Below are 14,768 nucleotides of genomic sequence, written 5' to 3' on the forward strand. Positions count from 1 at the left end.
ATAAGTACCTTCTGCCTCACTGTGCAAATAATTTCCAGATGTTTATGGACTTAGTTATGTATACGAACTGTAGGAACGATAGGAATATACTGTAATAGGAATTAAAGACTGTCCAATAAATAAATAAATAAATAAATAAATAATAAATAAATAAAACCTGTCCTATGTAAATCCTCACTTTCCCAGAATTATGATACCCAAGAAAATTTTGGAACACAGTTATACTGCAATTGTAATGTCAACGCAACGCAGTGTTACTGCTTGCTCTCAAGTGGATCCTTACTAGGAAATCAACCTGACAAATGGTGGTGGCAGAGAAAGATGGCAGATACATCAAGTGGCTCCAGCATTACTCTCTCAGCAGCATCTTCCCCCACACAATCACAGAGATGGATCTCCTGAGAGAGTACTTCAAAGACAAGGAGATAAATGGAATGACAATGACCAGAACTGAACAAATGACCGATCTCCTGGCTCCCACAGATGATCTATGTCCTCTCCTACATAACAGCACCTGGAGGTATGTTCATGCTACGTCTGTACAGCCAGACACTGCAAAACAACAGAATAAACCAACTTATCCAACCTCTGAGCCCCCACAAAAAAAAATAATAATAATAATAAATTAATTAATTAAAATCTTTGGTGAGATTTCCATTTAAGATTTTGAATACTTAGCCAATTTTCAAAAATGTCCCCAGGCACAGCAGCCCACTAGAATTTCCAGAGTAAGAATATGGTAATGTAGTTCACTGACATTTCTCGCATCCCATAAAATCAGCAGAAATTGTGATTATTAGTCTATGGGTAAGCCTTATCCTGCTCTAGGCTATATATCCAAAAGAAGTTCACACGCACATTTAAACCATTTCTACCTCAAGCTGATGAGAAGCAAGGTCAAGGTTTCAGTCCCCTGGTGGATCAGGCATGGTCTCTCTGAGAGCAGGATCGAACCCTCCAGGGAACATCCCACAAGTACCATCAGAACCAATCTCATTGCCTCGCTTGCTTAGTTGTTTGCACGGCTCCTTTAAGGACCAGAAACACAGCAATTCAGAGTCTATTCCTCACTCTTTGACCCACAATTTACCCTCCGATCCTTGGTATTAATTGTTAAACTACTGATTTCATTCCTGGCTCAGGTGTGGGTTTCTGAAACCCTTTGTCTCCCAGCTCTCTCCCAGAAATATAGAACGGTCCTCTTCCCTTCAAAATCTCAGACCCTGCACCTTTTTCCTGCTTAGCACCACGATAACAGCACTTTCCACACCATGATGTATTTCTTCTATATCATAAGACCCTGGGGCGCCATGCTCTGTTCACTCTGGTGACCCCAGTGCTAGCATAGCACCTGACCTAAGAGTTTCTCAATCAAGGTTGTTTCGAATGGATGACCTGACTTCTTGATTATAGCCCTGGGTTATACTTTTGAATTTAGCTTCCAACCACATGTTCTTTCCCAAGATTAGGACCTTTTACTTGAAAACTGCTGGCCTTCCAGGTGGCTCAGCGGTTTAGTGCCGCCTTCAGCCCAGGGCATCAACCTGGAGACCCAGGATCGAGTCCCACGTCAGGCTCCCTGCATGGAACCTGCTTCTCCCTCTGCCTGTGTGTGTGTGTGTGTGTGTGTGTGTGTGTGTGTGTTTCTCATGAATAAATAAATAACATCTTTAAAAAATAATAAAATTAAGTTTAATTTAAAAATGCTGGCCTAGACTTCCTTAGTTGCCCCCCCCCCCACTCACCCCCCAAGGCATAGCCTTCAGATCAAGATGGTGTGACCTTCTGCTGCTCCCTCTGGTCACACAGCCAGCCTTGTGCTACCCTTCCTTCTACCCCAAGAGAAGTTCAAAGTCCTCCAAACTCCCACAGTGGTTGAACCATGGGAATTGTCTGTTTCTACGAACAGAAATGTCCTACGTGGAAGGACACAAAAGCACCTTTGAACCGGGTCTTGGAATTCTTGGGCCGTGGCCCGAGGCAAGTCCCCACACCAGAGAAATAAACGTGTCCTTGGACACAAAGGGACTAAATGTGTCCTCAGACACAAAAGGACTAAGTAGAAGAACACAGATGAACCAGTACAAATCTATCTGCGCTCTTTGAAATACAATTCTAAGTGGTGTCATCTGATCTACCAAAGACCACAAACACAGCTGAGCATCTACCAAATGACAAGCACGATGCAATGCTTTGCTCACATTCGCATTTAACCCTGTTCTATGAGTTCTGTGAAGAAGAGATTATTATCTTCGTTCTACAAATGAGAGAAGTAAGATTTGAAGTTTTATGTAACTAAATGAAGATGACGTAGCGGAGTAAATAGAAGGGTTGGGATTCACACCCATGTCCGTCCACCCATGCCTGTTTCCACTATACCCCTATGCCATAGTACAGGGGCCATAAAAACTGGGCTCTGCCTTCTATAGCTAATACTCTTGAAATCATTAAAAACATATCTTCAGAATAGAAGACAACTAAGACCAAGAAAAGAGTAAGACTTGGTAAATAAGGGGGAAAATCCTTTGGTCAAAGGAATTTGATGACAGTTAAGATAGGCACAGCAATGCAAAACGCTGTAACTCTGGAGGAATTAGATTAATGATGGTACCACCTGTTAATGAATCATAGTAAGATTTAAAATAATTAGGAAAGTCACACTGGCCTTCACACACAAGAACCCCTGATTCTTTTTAAAACCGAATACTATGTGAACAAAAGAATACTACGTAAGAACTAAGTTAATTATAAAATTGTAATCGCTTCTCCCCCTCTGCTTTTTCAAGCACACAAACGGTCTCATTAGTCGGGAATATTAAATAACCCAGGCCAGGAGTGACCAGCATGCAAATAACTGTGCAACACAAAATGTTCTCCTACAATCAGATGACTGAGCAAGATTAATCAGAGAAAGCATTTTCACTTTCAGATAATCTTCGAATACTTACCTGGAGAAAGTATTTAACTATTTCCTTGATCAAGCGACAGATAGCAGTACAAAGTTTACATGAGGGGGGGGCGGAAATGGTGTTTTAAAAAGATCCAGAGTTTTAACATTTAAATCTGAGCTCCCCAACGTAGCGTCAAGTCACCTCTGATTTGCCTCCTCTCCCCAGTACCCCTTCTCAACTATCTGACTGCCTTGATTTATTGCCAGAATTTTCTTTTTATGTCCACAAGTCCACTTACTCAGACATTCCTGTCACCCTGACCTTCCTTTGGTCCTTCAAACATGCCAGCTCTTCCACTCCATCTGCCTCAGTTTCCCCAACAGATTCCTCCCTCAGCTGCCGCCTCATTCTCCAGGTCACAACCTAAGAGTGTTACCTCCTTGGCAGGCCTTTCCTGACCCCTGGCTGTGAAGCCACCTCCTACATTATTCTGCATTGCCCTACCCATCTCTCTTCCCACTGAAGCACTGGCCACTCTTTAGAAACAGACATTCCGTGGGATTACTTGCCCAGCCCTTTCCTACACAAAACCCATGAGGGTAGGACTTTGCTATTTCGTTCACCCCTGTTCAACCACGATCTGCGTAGTGTCCAACGGGAGCTTCTGGTCGAAACTAGAAAATATTTGCATTTTCTAAGAAGCGGATACACAAGTGTCAAACTAAGGGGACTCATTTGGGCCACAGATTTCAATGCAGGAGCCATTAGCTTACTGATGGTATCAGGAGCCACGAGGCTTACATTACAGAATGTTCCTGAAACGTGTGTAAAATATTTGTTTTCATAAATTGCCTATTTTAAGGGCAGCTGGAGAACTTGCTATTTTCAGGGTTGTTGCAAATCATTTTGTAGAGAAAATTTCACATTTTATCTTTTGAGTAAATCTCTTGTCTGTGTTGGAATGACACACCAAGTGCACTTTTAACAGGTGAATAAACCGCCCAAAAATATTTGCTAAGTGAATCAAAATACATAATATCCCTCTGTCTCTTATCAAGTGAGTCCTCTATCAAGAAAACACTATCTCCAAACACACCTTTTCCATTACATTGTGACTGGTTCTAAGCAAACCTTCCATTCCAGTCCCTGCACCAATTAAGGTAGTTTTTATTTAAATCGAGTGTTTTCACAAGTCTCACTTCTATCCATTTTTCCCACCCGTATAAATTATCATTTGATAAAACCTGAATAGTTCTGATAATAATAACTGACTTGAATCCTTATGTGACCTTTTATAGAGGTACTTCACATACTCTGAAGCTATGACTCGATGTGTTTTTAAAATTATTTTTTGCAGCTACATCAGAAAACCTAACGTCTATACATGTTCATTTTATTCTTTTTCCAAAGCCACCTTCTCCGAAGGAAACCTTATTGTTTAAGTTCTACAACCATGTCTGCCCTTTTAGAGCCATCTGATTCTCCCACAAGAGGATTTCATTAAACTGTTACCCTTCATCCACTCTACTCAATCTACCAACAACTCCTGAACATCTCTTGAACCCATTCACTCCTCTCCATCTCTACCATTTCCACCATGGTACCTCCTCTTCTGGCTGGGGAGAACTGTGGCGGCTCCTTGTTGGCCTACCGACTTCCACACTGGCCCCTCAATCCCCATAGCCAGAATGTTCTCCCCAGGCTCTGCTCTTTCTGGCCTATCAGGCCATGCCAGTCTGCTTCTCAGACACACTCTCCCTCTTGTCCAAGCACACGGGCCTCAGAGCCACCCTGGACTTTGCCTGCTCCCTCCTACGTAGCCCTTTACCTATTCTGCTCCCTGGACCACTACAGTCATCTCCACCTCTTTGTCTAACTCTTCCTGTCCTTCAGATTTCAGGTCAAGCTTCACTACCTCAGGAAAGGTTCCTTGATCAACGACCTCAGTCAAATCCGTGTGATGCATACCTGCAGAGGACCACAAACCTCTACCCCAGAGCCCTCTTTGAAGCTGTACAAGTAAGTTACTGTCTCAACCTTTCACAAGGCTGCAAGACAGGGCTTGCATTTGTTTGCTTTCCTATGCCCAGCCATTAGCCTGTCCTTAAAATATTTTTATGGGATCTCTTATCACTCCTGTTTTACAAAAAAAAAGGAAACAGGGGCTCAAAGAGGTTATGTATTTTGTCCAGTGCCACACTGCTCCTAACTGATAAAGCTAAAACTGCAAACCCAAGCTTAAAAAGCACAAAAGGCAAAATGGCATGACCAATATGATTACATCTTATTAGGAATACAGACACAAGTGGTCCAGAAGTGGAGGATAATATGCAAATACAAGAAAAGTTATGTTAAGGAGGTAAGACTGTACGGTGCTTTTTGTTGTAGGCTGTTGTTTGTTTTTACTTTTTTTCGAAATAAAAAAAAATATATCATTCTAAGAGTTTAATGGCCCTTCAGTACCACTTTCCTCCATCTGTGGGCCATCTACTTAGCAACCACTGCTGCTGCACAGCAGGTGCTCCCCCGCTCAGCTGCCAGCCTACCGTGGACCACTGCTAGATCACAGGCCTCCTAGACAGGATGCCACCGCTTTCAGTGGGTCTCAGGACATATAGCAAGCTAGGTATAGCCAAAGGAAATTATATTGTGGAGGGTAAATGTTTTTAACCACAAGGTAAATAAGACTGCCATGACAATCTAAAGGGTACTATCTGTTGGTCAAATCCTAGTTGCTAATCTTGCTCCCTTGTCTTCAAAAAAAACCCAGATTGGGACTCTCCATCTCCTTTTGGATAACCTCACCTTCTACCTGTTAAGAATTAAGGTCTTGTTTCCACCATCTTTTTAAAACCATACTCTAACAGTTGTATTTGTATGGGGTCCTCCCCTGCTCCCTTCCCTCTTATCCTTCTACAAAATGCCCATTGCCGGAATGTCCCATTACACCAACTCCTGAAAAAGTATGGCTCCTCCCAGGCTCCCTCCAAGACACAGAACAAGGAGTTTCAATAATCACAAATGCCCCCACCCAAACTCATTAAGAACACTGAGGTTGTGTGAATAGCTAAACAATAGGAGAAAATTTAAAAATTTAAATTTAAATTTAAAAAATTGGTCTTATTCTAGGATACATCCTCCAATTCTCTGCCCTCCTCAGCTCTGAGTAAATTGTAAGATGTAGTAATCACTCAACAGAATATTTCCCTAAATCTGAATTATTCAAACTAGAATATCATCACTGGGAACTACTTTACAGCCATTCAAAGTAGGTTTGGGCAGCTCATGCCTGGCTATTTGGAGTCTTCCCACCACTGTGAGAGGCAATCATGCCTTCTTACACATCCTGATCACCTAGTGGTTAATTATTGGCTCAAAAACATACATGATCACTTCCCAATGGCAAATATTAAGCCTCAGAGTAAATACAGCCCAGATCTAGACAAAAGAAGTCTAGGGGTTTTCCCATGTGTATAATCTGTCCCTCTGTCTGTCCATAATATCGTAAGGAATTCCCTCTGTTCATCTTACTTTCATCCTATTCCTTGAGGCTTACAAATGAATAAGAAACACCAGAGAAACAAAAGCCATCTACTCCTTGTTGGTACTCCTGAGCTAAACAAATCTCTAGATGAACCATGAAATTAAAATGTTTTAATTTAATTTATGGCTCAAGTTTCCAAGACAGGTGTCTTAAAAACAATCTGTCAGTTTATAGTCCAGCTGAATATATAGAATCTTAGGTTGGGGGCGCCTAGGTGGCTCAGTCAGTTAAGCGTCTGCCTGTCACTCAGGCCATGATCCCAGCATCCTGAGATTAAGCCCCACATTGGGCTTCCTGCTGAGCAGAGGGTCTATTTCTCCCTCTTCCTCTGCCCCTCCTCCCTGCTTGTGTTCTCTCTCTCTCAAATAAATAAGTAAAACCTTAAAAAAAAAAAAAAGAATCTTAGGTTGGCATCAATTAAGTTATCTTCCACTAGCCTTTTAAAGATAACATTTTAAAGACTGCTAACTCTGGGAAACGAACTAGGGGTGGTAGAAGGGGAGGAGGGCGGGGGGTGGGAGTGAATGGGTGACGGGCACTGGGTGTTATTCTGTATGTTAGTAAATTGAACACCAATAAAAAAAAAAAAAAGGAAAAAAAAATAAAGATAACATTTCATTTCCTTCTGGCATCTATTAGTGCTGATGAGAAGTCACTCTCAGTCTAATTGTCTTTAATAAGTACTCTGTTTCTTCTCTCTGGAAGCCTTTAAGATTTTTCTTTGTCCTTGATCTACATATACTCCACAATGCTTCTAGATAGAAATTTGGCTTTATTTATCTTGTCCAAGACCAATAGTCTCCTTTAATCTGAAAATTCATTCTTTTTTTCAAATCTAAAAACTATTAGCCACATTTCTTCAGATATTGCCTCTTCCTCGTTTTCTCTATTCTGTTCTTCTTGATCTTATTAGATACATGTAGGAACTTTTCAGTCTAATTTTTCTCAGATTTTCTCTATATATAATATACTGAGTGATTTTCTCAAATCTATCTTCCAATTTACTAATGTTATACTCAACTGTGTCTAACCTACTATTTAACCTATTAAGTTTTCATTCCAATGTCTCATATTTCCAAAAGTTCTACTTAGTTCTTTTTTTAATCTCTTGGTTCATTTTTCATACTCTCTTGTTCTTCTATCAGTTTTGTTCCTTGTTTCTTCTCCTTAAAAATATTATATATTCTAAATGTAAAGTCAATTTTAGATAATTCTATTACCTCCAGTTCCTGTGGTGTTAATTCTCTTATTAGTTATATCTGCTAGCTTCCCCCCCACCACCACCACCCCGCCATGAGTGATTCCTTTCCTTGTGGGATTTACAATTTCTTTTATCTTCAGCAGGGCTGTCTCTGTGGGAGTCCCATGTATGGTCTCTGGTCATCTCTAAAGAACAATTTCCCATTTGCCTCTGCTGAAATTCAGTTTTTAAATCAGTGTATATGTTAATTTTTCAACTTGGCATCCCACAAGAATGATAAATGAGGATGCAACTCCCAACTTTCCTGGGCTGGTGAGCCACATTTGTCTAGTCTCCATTCAATGGACTGGGCACAAGTTCTACAAGGTTTCTGGCTCCATGAAGTGGTCTCAGTTCTAGTTCCCTATCTTTTACAGTCCTGAGACCTTATCTACTGACCTTGTATGTGTGTTAAAATTCCAGACCCTGGCCCAAAAGGACTTTATCTGAATCTACCATTCCACATTCTATTTCAGCTTCACTATCCCCTTGCCACTCTAGCTTTGCATTTCCTCTGCCTTTCTTGCACCTGAAGGTTTCCATTTTTTTAAAGCCTGGCTCCATTTTTTTAAATTTAAATTATTTTAATTTATACTACATTTCTGTTTTTCAGAGTAAAATGCTTTGTGTTTATCTCTGGCATGATATATTAGCCAAAAATGATTCCATAATGTCTGTTCATGTGAAAAGACAGTGTGAGGATTAACCATTCTCAAAAAATAAATGTTCCCTATAGTTGGAATTAAATTTTGTGGAAAAGGAAAGAGGCAAGACCTATCCTTGAGTGAGTAAGTCCCAAGGCTCAGGTTGACTATTTTATATTCCAAACCAATGTAACCCTGATCCTAAATGAAACACCTTGTCCTTCATCATAGTCCAGCATATCCAGGGGCTGTCAATCCTAGTTGTCAAAGGAGTGAACACCCCAATGACTGCAACATCTCCAGAACTATTAATTGTTTTCAAAATGCAAAAAGCAGGGGGATGGCAGCTGCATGGCTCAGTCAGTTGTGCATCCAACTTGATCTCAGCTCAGGTCTTCAAGCCCCACGTTGGTTGGACTCCATGCTGGACATGGAACCTACCTGAAAAAAAAAGCAGGATATTTTTTACTATCCTTTGTCATGAAGAATTTAGTCATAAAAACAGAAGCCACACTAGATTTTTGAGTCAGAAGAAGTTTAACATAGGGAAATAGGAGTTTTTACCACTGTTGGAAGGATGGGGATCAAAGGTCAAGCATGTCAATTCTGGACATCTCCAAGTACAGGGAGTTCAGAAACCTGCAGCAACAAAATTGGCAAACTTTAGAAAGTTGCTGTTGCTACTGAGAGCCATCACCAATAATCCCAAGACAATCTTCAACCACCATGAGCAAAACTCACACCTGCCAACTGCTAATGACTATATGCCTGCTATCAAATAATGGCTTCTTTCCTTGCATCTTCTAAATCTCAGTTGAGATGGGCGATAAGCACCTGAGGAAGCTACAGCAACCAACTGACCATGCTGAGACAAACAAAAGAGGAATGGTTTTGGATGGAGATGGAACAAAGTGTGTAAGAGAAGGGGCTGCAATTACTAACTTTATAGCAATAGTGACACTAGCCTACACTAGAAACCATCATATGGGAACCTAATGCATGAAACAAAAAGTACAAGTCAATTGTCTTTTCATAGATCTTTTCATCTGTATATAATGTGGTATCAAAGAACCACAATCGAGAGAAACTTAGAAAATAAAGATGAAAAAGGAAAATACTTTGATAACGATAATAGCTAACATTTGCTGGGCACTCTTTCTGTGCCAGACTGTGTGCTATTTATTATTTATAAATAATAATGAGTTAATTTGGGTCAAGAGTATGAATATTAAGAAAGCATATAATGGATAACATTACTCAATGCCCACAGTTTTTTCCCACACAACAAAAATTAACCGTAATTTACTGACAGTGACTAATAACCCAGGCTATATTCAAATTTCTCTGAAAATCTAAAAATGTATATTCAAAAATAAAATAAAATAAAATAAAAATGTATGTTCTTTTTGTTACTAGAAATCAGGATTCAAAGAGATTCTATTCATTTCATTAGTCACTTATGTCCCTTAAGTCTTTCAGTCTTTATTTCTTTGTTTCTCCCCTGGCCATTGACTTTTGTGTGTGTGTGTGTGTGTGTGTGAACTGTTGTTTTTTTTATTTTTACTCATTTTTCTCTTGTGATGTTTAATCTGTAAGGTGTTTCATGGCCATTGACTTTTTGAGGAAATGAGATGAATTTTATAAAATATCCCACTCTGAATTTGACTAATGGATTCCTCAGTGTCATTTGTCTCCTGTTTCTTTTTTTAATTATTTAAATTCAAGTTAATTAACATATAGTAGTATGGGTTTAGGAGTAGAATTAAGCAATTCATCACTTATATATAACACCCAGTGCTCATCTCCACAAGTGCCCTCCTTAATGTCCATCACCCATTAACCCAATCCCCCACTTCCCTTCTACCCAGTAACCCTCAGTTTATTCTCTATAGTTAAGAATGTCTTATGACTTGCCTTCTTTTCTGTTTTTTTAAAGATTTTATTTATTTAGTTAGTTTGAGAGAGAGAGAAAGTGCACCCACACATGCACTTGCACGTGCACAGAAAGAACAGAGATAGAGGGAAAGGAAGGGGGGAAAAATCCCAAGCAGGCTCAGCACTGAGCATAGAGCCAGAATCTGGGCTTGATTTCCAATCCTGATATTATGATCTGAGTTAAAACCAAGAGTTGGAGGCTTAACTGACTGAGCCACCCAGGCACCCCTGCCTCCCTCTCTGTTTTTATCTTATTTTTAATTCCCTTCTACTATGTTCATCTGTTTTGTTTCTTAAATTCCACATGAGTGAAATCATATGGTATTTGTCTTTCTCTGACTGACTTATTTCACTCAGCATAATACACTCTAGTTCCATGCACGTTGTTGCAAATGGCAAGATTTCACTCTTTCTGATGGCTGAGTAATATTCCATTGTATACATAAAGCACATCTTTGTCCAATCATCAGTCAATGGATATTTGGGCTCTTTCTATAATGTGGCTATTATTGACAATGCTGCTATAAACATTGGGGTGCCCCTGTTGAATCAGCCGTTTTGTATCCTTTGGATAAATATCAAATAGTGCAATTGCTGGGTCATAGGGTAGCTCTATTTTTAACTTTTTAAGGAAACTCCAGACTGTTTTCCACAGTGGCTGCTCCAGTTTGCATTCCCCCCAATAGTGCAAGAGGGTTCCCCTTTCTCCACATCCTTGCCAACATCCATTGTTTCCTGAGTTGTTCATTTTAGCCATTCTGACAGGAGTGAGGTGGTATCTCATTGTGGTTTTGATTTGTATTTCTCTAATGATGAGCGATGTTGAATATTTTTTCATGTGTCTGTTAGCCATTTGTATGCCTTCTTTGGAGAAATGTCTGCTCACGTCTTCTGCCATTTCTTAACTGGATTATTTATTTTTCAGGTGTTGATTTTGTGAGTTCTTTACAGATTCTGGATACCAACCCTTTATCCAATATGTCATTTGCAAATATCTTCTCCGATTCCATCAGTTGCCTTTTCACTTTGTTGATTGTTTCCTTCACTGTGCAGAAGCTATTTATCTTGATGAAGTCCCAATAGTTCATTTTTACTTTTGTTTCCCCTGCCTCCAGAGATATATCTAGTAAGAAGTTGCTGCAGCTAAGGTCAAAGAGGTTGCTGCAAATGTTCTCCTATAGGATTTTGATGGTTTCCTATCTTACATTTAGGTCTTTCATCCATTTATTTATTTATAATTTATTTTTGTGTATGGTGTAAGAAAGTGGTCCAGTTTCATTCTGCAGCATGTGGATATCCAATTTTCCCAACACCATTTGTTGAAGTGACTGTCTTTTTTTCATTGGATATTCTTTCCTGCTATGTCAAAGATTAGTTGACCATATAGTTGTGAGTCCACTTCTGGGTTCTCCATTCTGTTCCATTGATCTTTGTGTCTGTTTTTGTGCCAGGGTCATACTGTCTTGATGATCACAGCTTTGTAGTACAGCTTGAAGTCAGGTATTGTGATGCCCCTAGGTTTGGTTTTCTTTTTCAACATTCTTCTGGCTATTCGGGGTCTTTTCTGGTTCCCTATACATTTTGGGATTGCTTGTTCTAGTTCTGTGAAAAATGCTGGTGGTAATTTGAGTGTACCACAGTTCCTATTTGTAAAAGCATTTTACAAATAAATTTACTTTTACTTTTGTAAAAGTTTCTGTTAGGCTGCGCCTGAGGGGTTTAGAATCAGAGGCTATTCATGTCTACTAGGAACAAATTTAGGCTAGAGTTTATCCCACACATTATTTTCACAATTTGTTAAGTGGAGTTGGAAACCCACAAGCCTAACAATGTCACTTAAAAACTACAAATCAGCAGGGAAAACAGCACTCTACAAGGACAGTAGGACCACAACAATTTGACAGTTCTGCAAAGACATAGTCCAGCACATTTTGGATAAGTGCTTCAGGGTAGAGAAAGTCTTCTCAAGAATCTCCCTTTAAATGCCCTAACCCTTAGTTACTTTTTGGTGGTGGAGCAATCCCAAAATAACCATCTCCCAAGGTGAAATTTACAGTATAAACAGTCATGACAAACAAGAAAGGCATATAATTATACAAACAGCTAAGGACAACAAGAAGGGACTTTGTTGAGTTTTGTTCATGGCAGGAAAAACAGTGATAGAACCTCTTGGGGGCAGAGGCTATACATTCATTCATTCCATTGATATGAGAATAGATATTAAGTACCAGACATTACAATAGATTATAAGAATGCAAGTGATAATGAGACATGGTCTCTGCTCTCAAGGGCCTTACACTCTAGTATGGTAGGAAGGTATAAGATGTGACAAAGGTAAATTGAATTATTTGTCTACTGTTTTCTTTCTATAAAATAAAAACAGGCTCTGTTTTGCATAGGGCCTGTCATGTCTAATAGCTCTTCTAAGATAAATTGTCCAGCATCCCCTTGCAGGCAGAGCAATCTCAGTTAGTCTTATTTTGCATCACAGAACCTGTTCAACAATGCCCAGGTACTTGAATCAGGACATTTAACACAAAAGCAGCTCATCTATAAACCATCTGCAGAAACTGAAGCTAAGAAGATGCATACAGAAAGACAAAAGGAAGGATTAGTAGATCACAGCTTTAAGAAAAACTGAAAAACTGAAACAAATAAGCAAAAGCAATGAGTAAATATACAAATATACAAATATACATCTAGCACAGCAAGAAAGGAAGCCACCCACATCAGTGAGAGAAGATGCAAGAAGACACAACTAAGAACTTTAACTTCTGGTCAAGATGAAGTAATAAGACCAGATTTACCCTCCCATCTGAAACAACTAAAAACCCAAACAAATATATTAAACAATGGTTTCCAAAATATTGGACATCAGGCAATGAGGGACACTGACCCCTAAAAGATGGGAAAGAACAAGGTGAGCCCAACAACTACCCCAGCTTCATGCCTCAAGAGAATTTCTAGACATTCAAGGATGGGGAACCCAAGTGAAGCCTGGCAGGTCCCCCGAGGTGATGAGACAGAGCTGGGAGCAGAGGCAAGCCAAGTCAGCAAGACCTCACAAAAGACAGTACCAGAGAAAGAGAGCTAAACAGATTGGTAATTCTGAGCACTAAAGAGGGTTCTCTTTAAATATTCAGCTGAGTACTGACCAGAGTGTGTATGTGAAGAAATGACCTAAACCTGAAAAAAGACACAGTAGAGGTAACTGTTAGGGTATTCCAGAGAAATAGAACGAACAAGACATGAATATATAGAGCAAGAGATTTATTGTAAGGAATTGAGTCACACAGTTGCAGAAGCTTGTTAAATCTAAACTCTCGGGGTAGGTCAGCAAGCTGGAGAACCAGGGAAGAGCTGCAGTTTGAGTCTCTGGCAGAAATCTTCTGGTGGAATCCTTGTTCCAGAAGTCAGTCTTTGTTTTATTAAGGCCTTCAACTGACTAGGTGAGGCTCATCCACATTATGGAGAGCAATTTGCTTTACTCAGTGTCTACTAATTTAAATGCTAATCTCATCCAAAAACCAACTTCACAGAAACATTCGGAATAATCTTTGACCAAATATTTGAGCACCATGGCCCAGCCAAGTTGACATATAAAATTAACCATCACAGTAACAATACTGGGGGCTCACACCTGTCCAGGGATAGTGCCTCTTTCCACCAGCCACACTTAAAAGCAAACAAACAAAATATCTCATAATTCATAGGGCATCAGCAAGAGTACTCAGAAGGGTCTTGCCTCAGTCATGGGGAAAATGTAGCCCTAGACTAAACTCTACTCTTTCTAACTAACAAAGATTAAAAGCAAGATCCACAAGGATCAAAGTACTTCCAAGAAATCTAACGGGAGAACAAACAGAAAAACAGAACAAAGTTCAAGAATGTTTATAGGAATACAAAAATACCTCACACCCAAGAAGTTAAAACTCATAATGCCTGGCATCCAATCAATAATTACCTGGCATGCCAATAAGCACATGAGAAAATCCTCCGCATCACTGGCCATCAGGGAAATACAAATCAAAATCACAATGAGATACCACCTCACACCAGTGAGAATGGGGAAAATGAACAAGACAGGAAACCACAAATGTTGGAGACAATGTGGAGAAAGGGGAACCCTCTTGCACTGTTGGTGGGAATGTGAACTGGTGCAGCCACTCTGGAAAACTGTATGGAGGTTCCTCAAAGAGTTAAAAATAGAGACACCCTACGACCCAGCAATTGCGCTATTGAAGATTTACCCCAAAGATACAGATGCAGTGAAATGGCAGGACACCTGCACCCCAGTGTTTATAGCAACAATGTCCACAATAGCCAAACTGTGGAAGGAGCCTCGGTGTCCATCGAAAGATGAATGGATAAAGAAGATGTGGTTTATGTATACAATGGAATATTACTCAGCTATTAGAAACGACAAATACCCACCATTTGCTTCAAGGTGGATGGAACTGGAGGGTATTATGCTGAGTGAAGTAAGTCAGTCGGAGAAGGACAAACATTATATG

The 14,768-nt window shown here is 39.8% G+C and overlaps 1 pseudogene; it reads left to right on the forward strand.

The window, feature by feature from the left end:
- Window positions 1-302: 302 nt before the first annotated feature.
- The window catches only part of LOC100855571, a 33,770-nt pseudogene continuing 19,304 nt past the window's right edge, over window positions 303-14,768 (forward strand).

The sequence above is a fragment of the Canis lupus genome, chromosome 6 (assembly GCF_011100685.1).
Source record: "Canis lupus familiaris isolate Mischka breed German Shepherd chromosome 6, alternate assembly UU_Cfam_GSD_1.0, whole genome shotgun sequence".
Taxonomy (NCBI): Eukaryota; Metazoa; Chordata; class Mammalia; order Carnivora; family Canidae; genus Canis; species Canis lupus.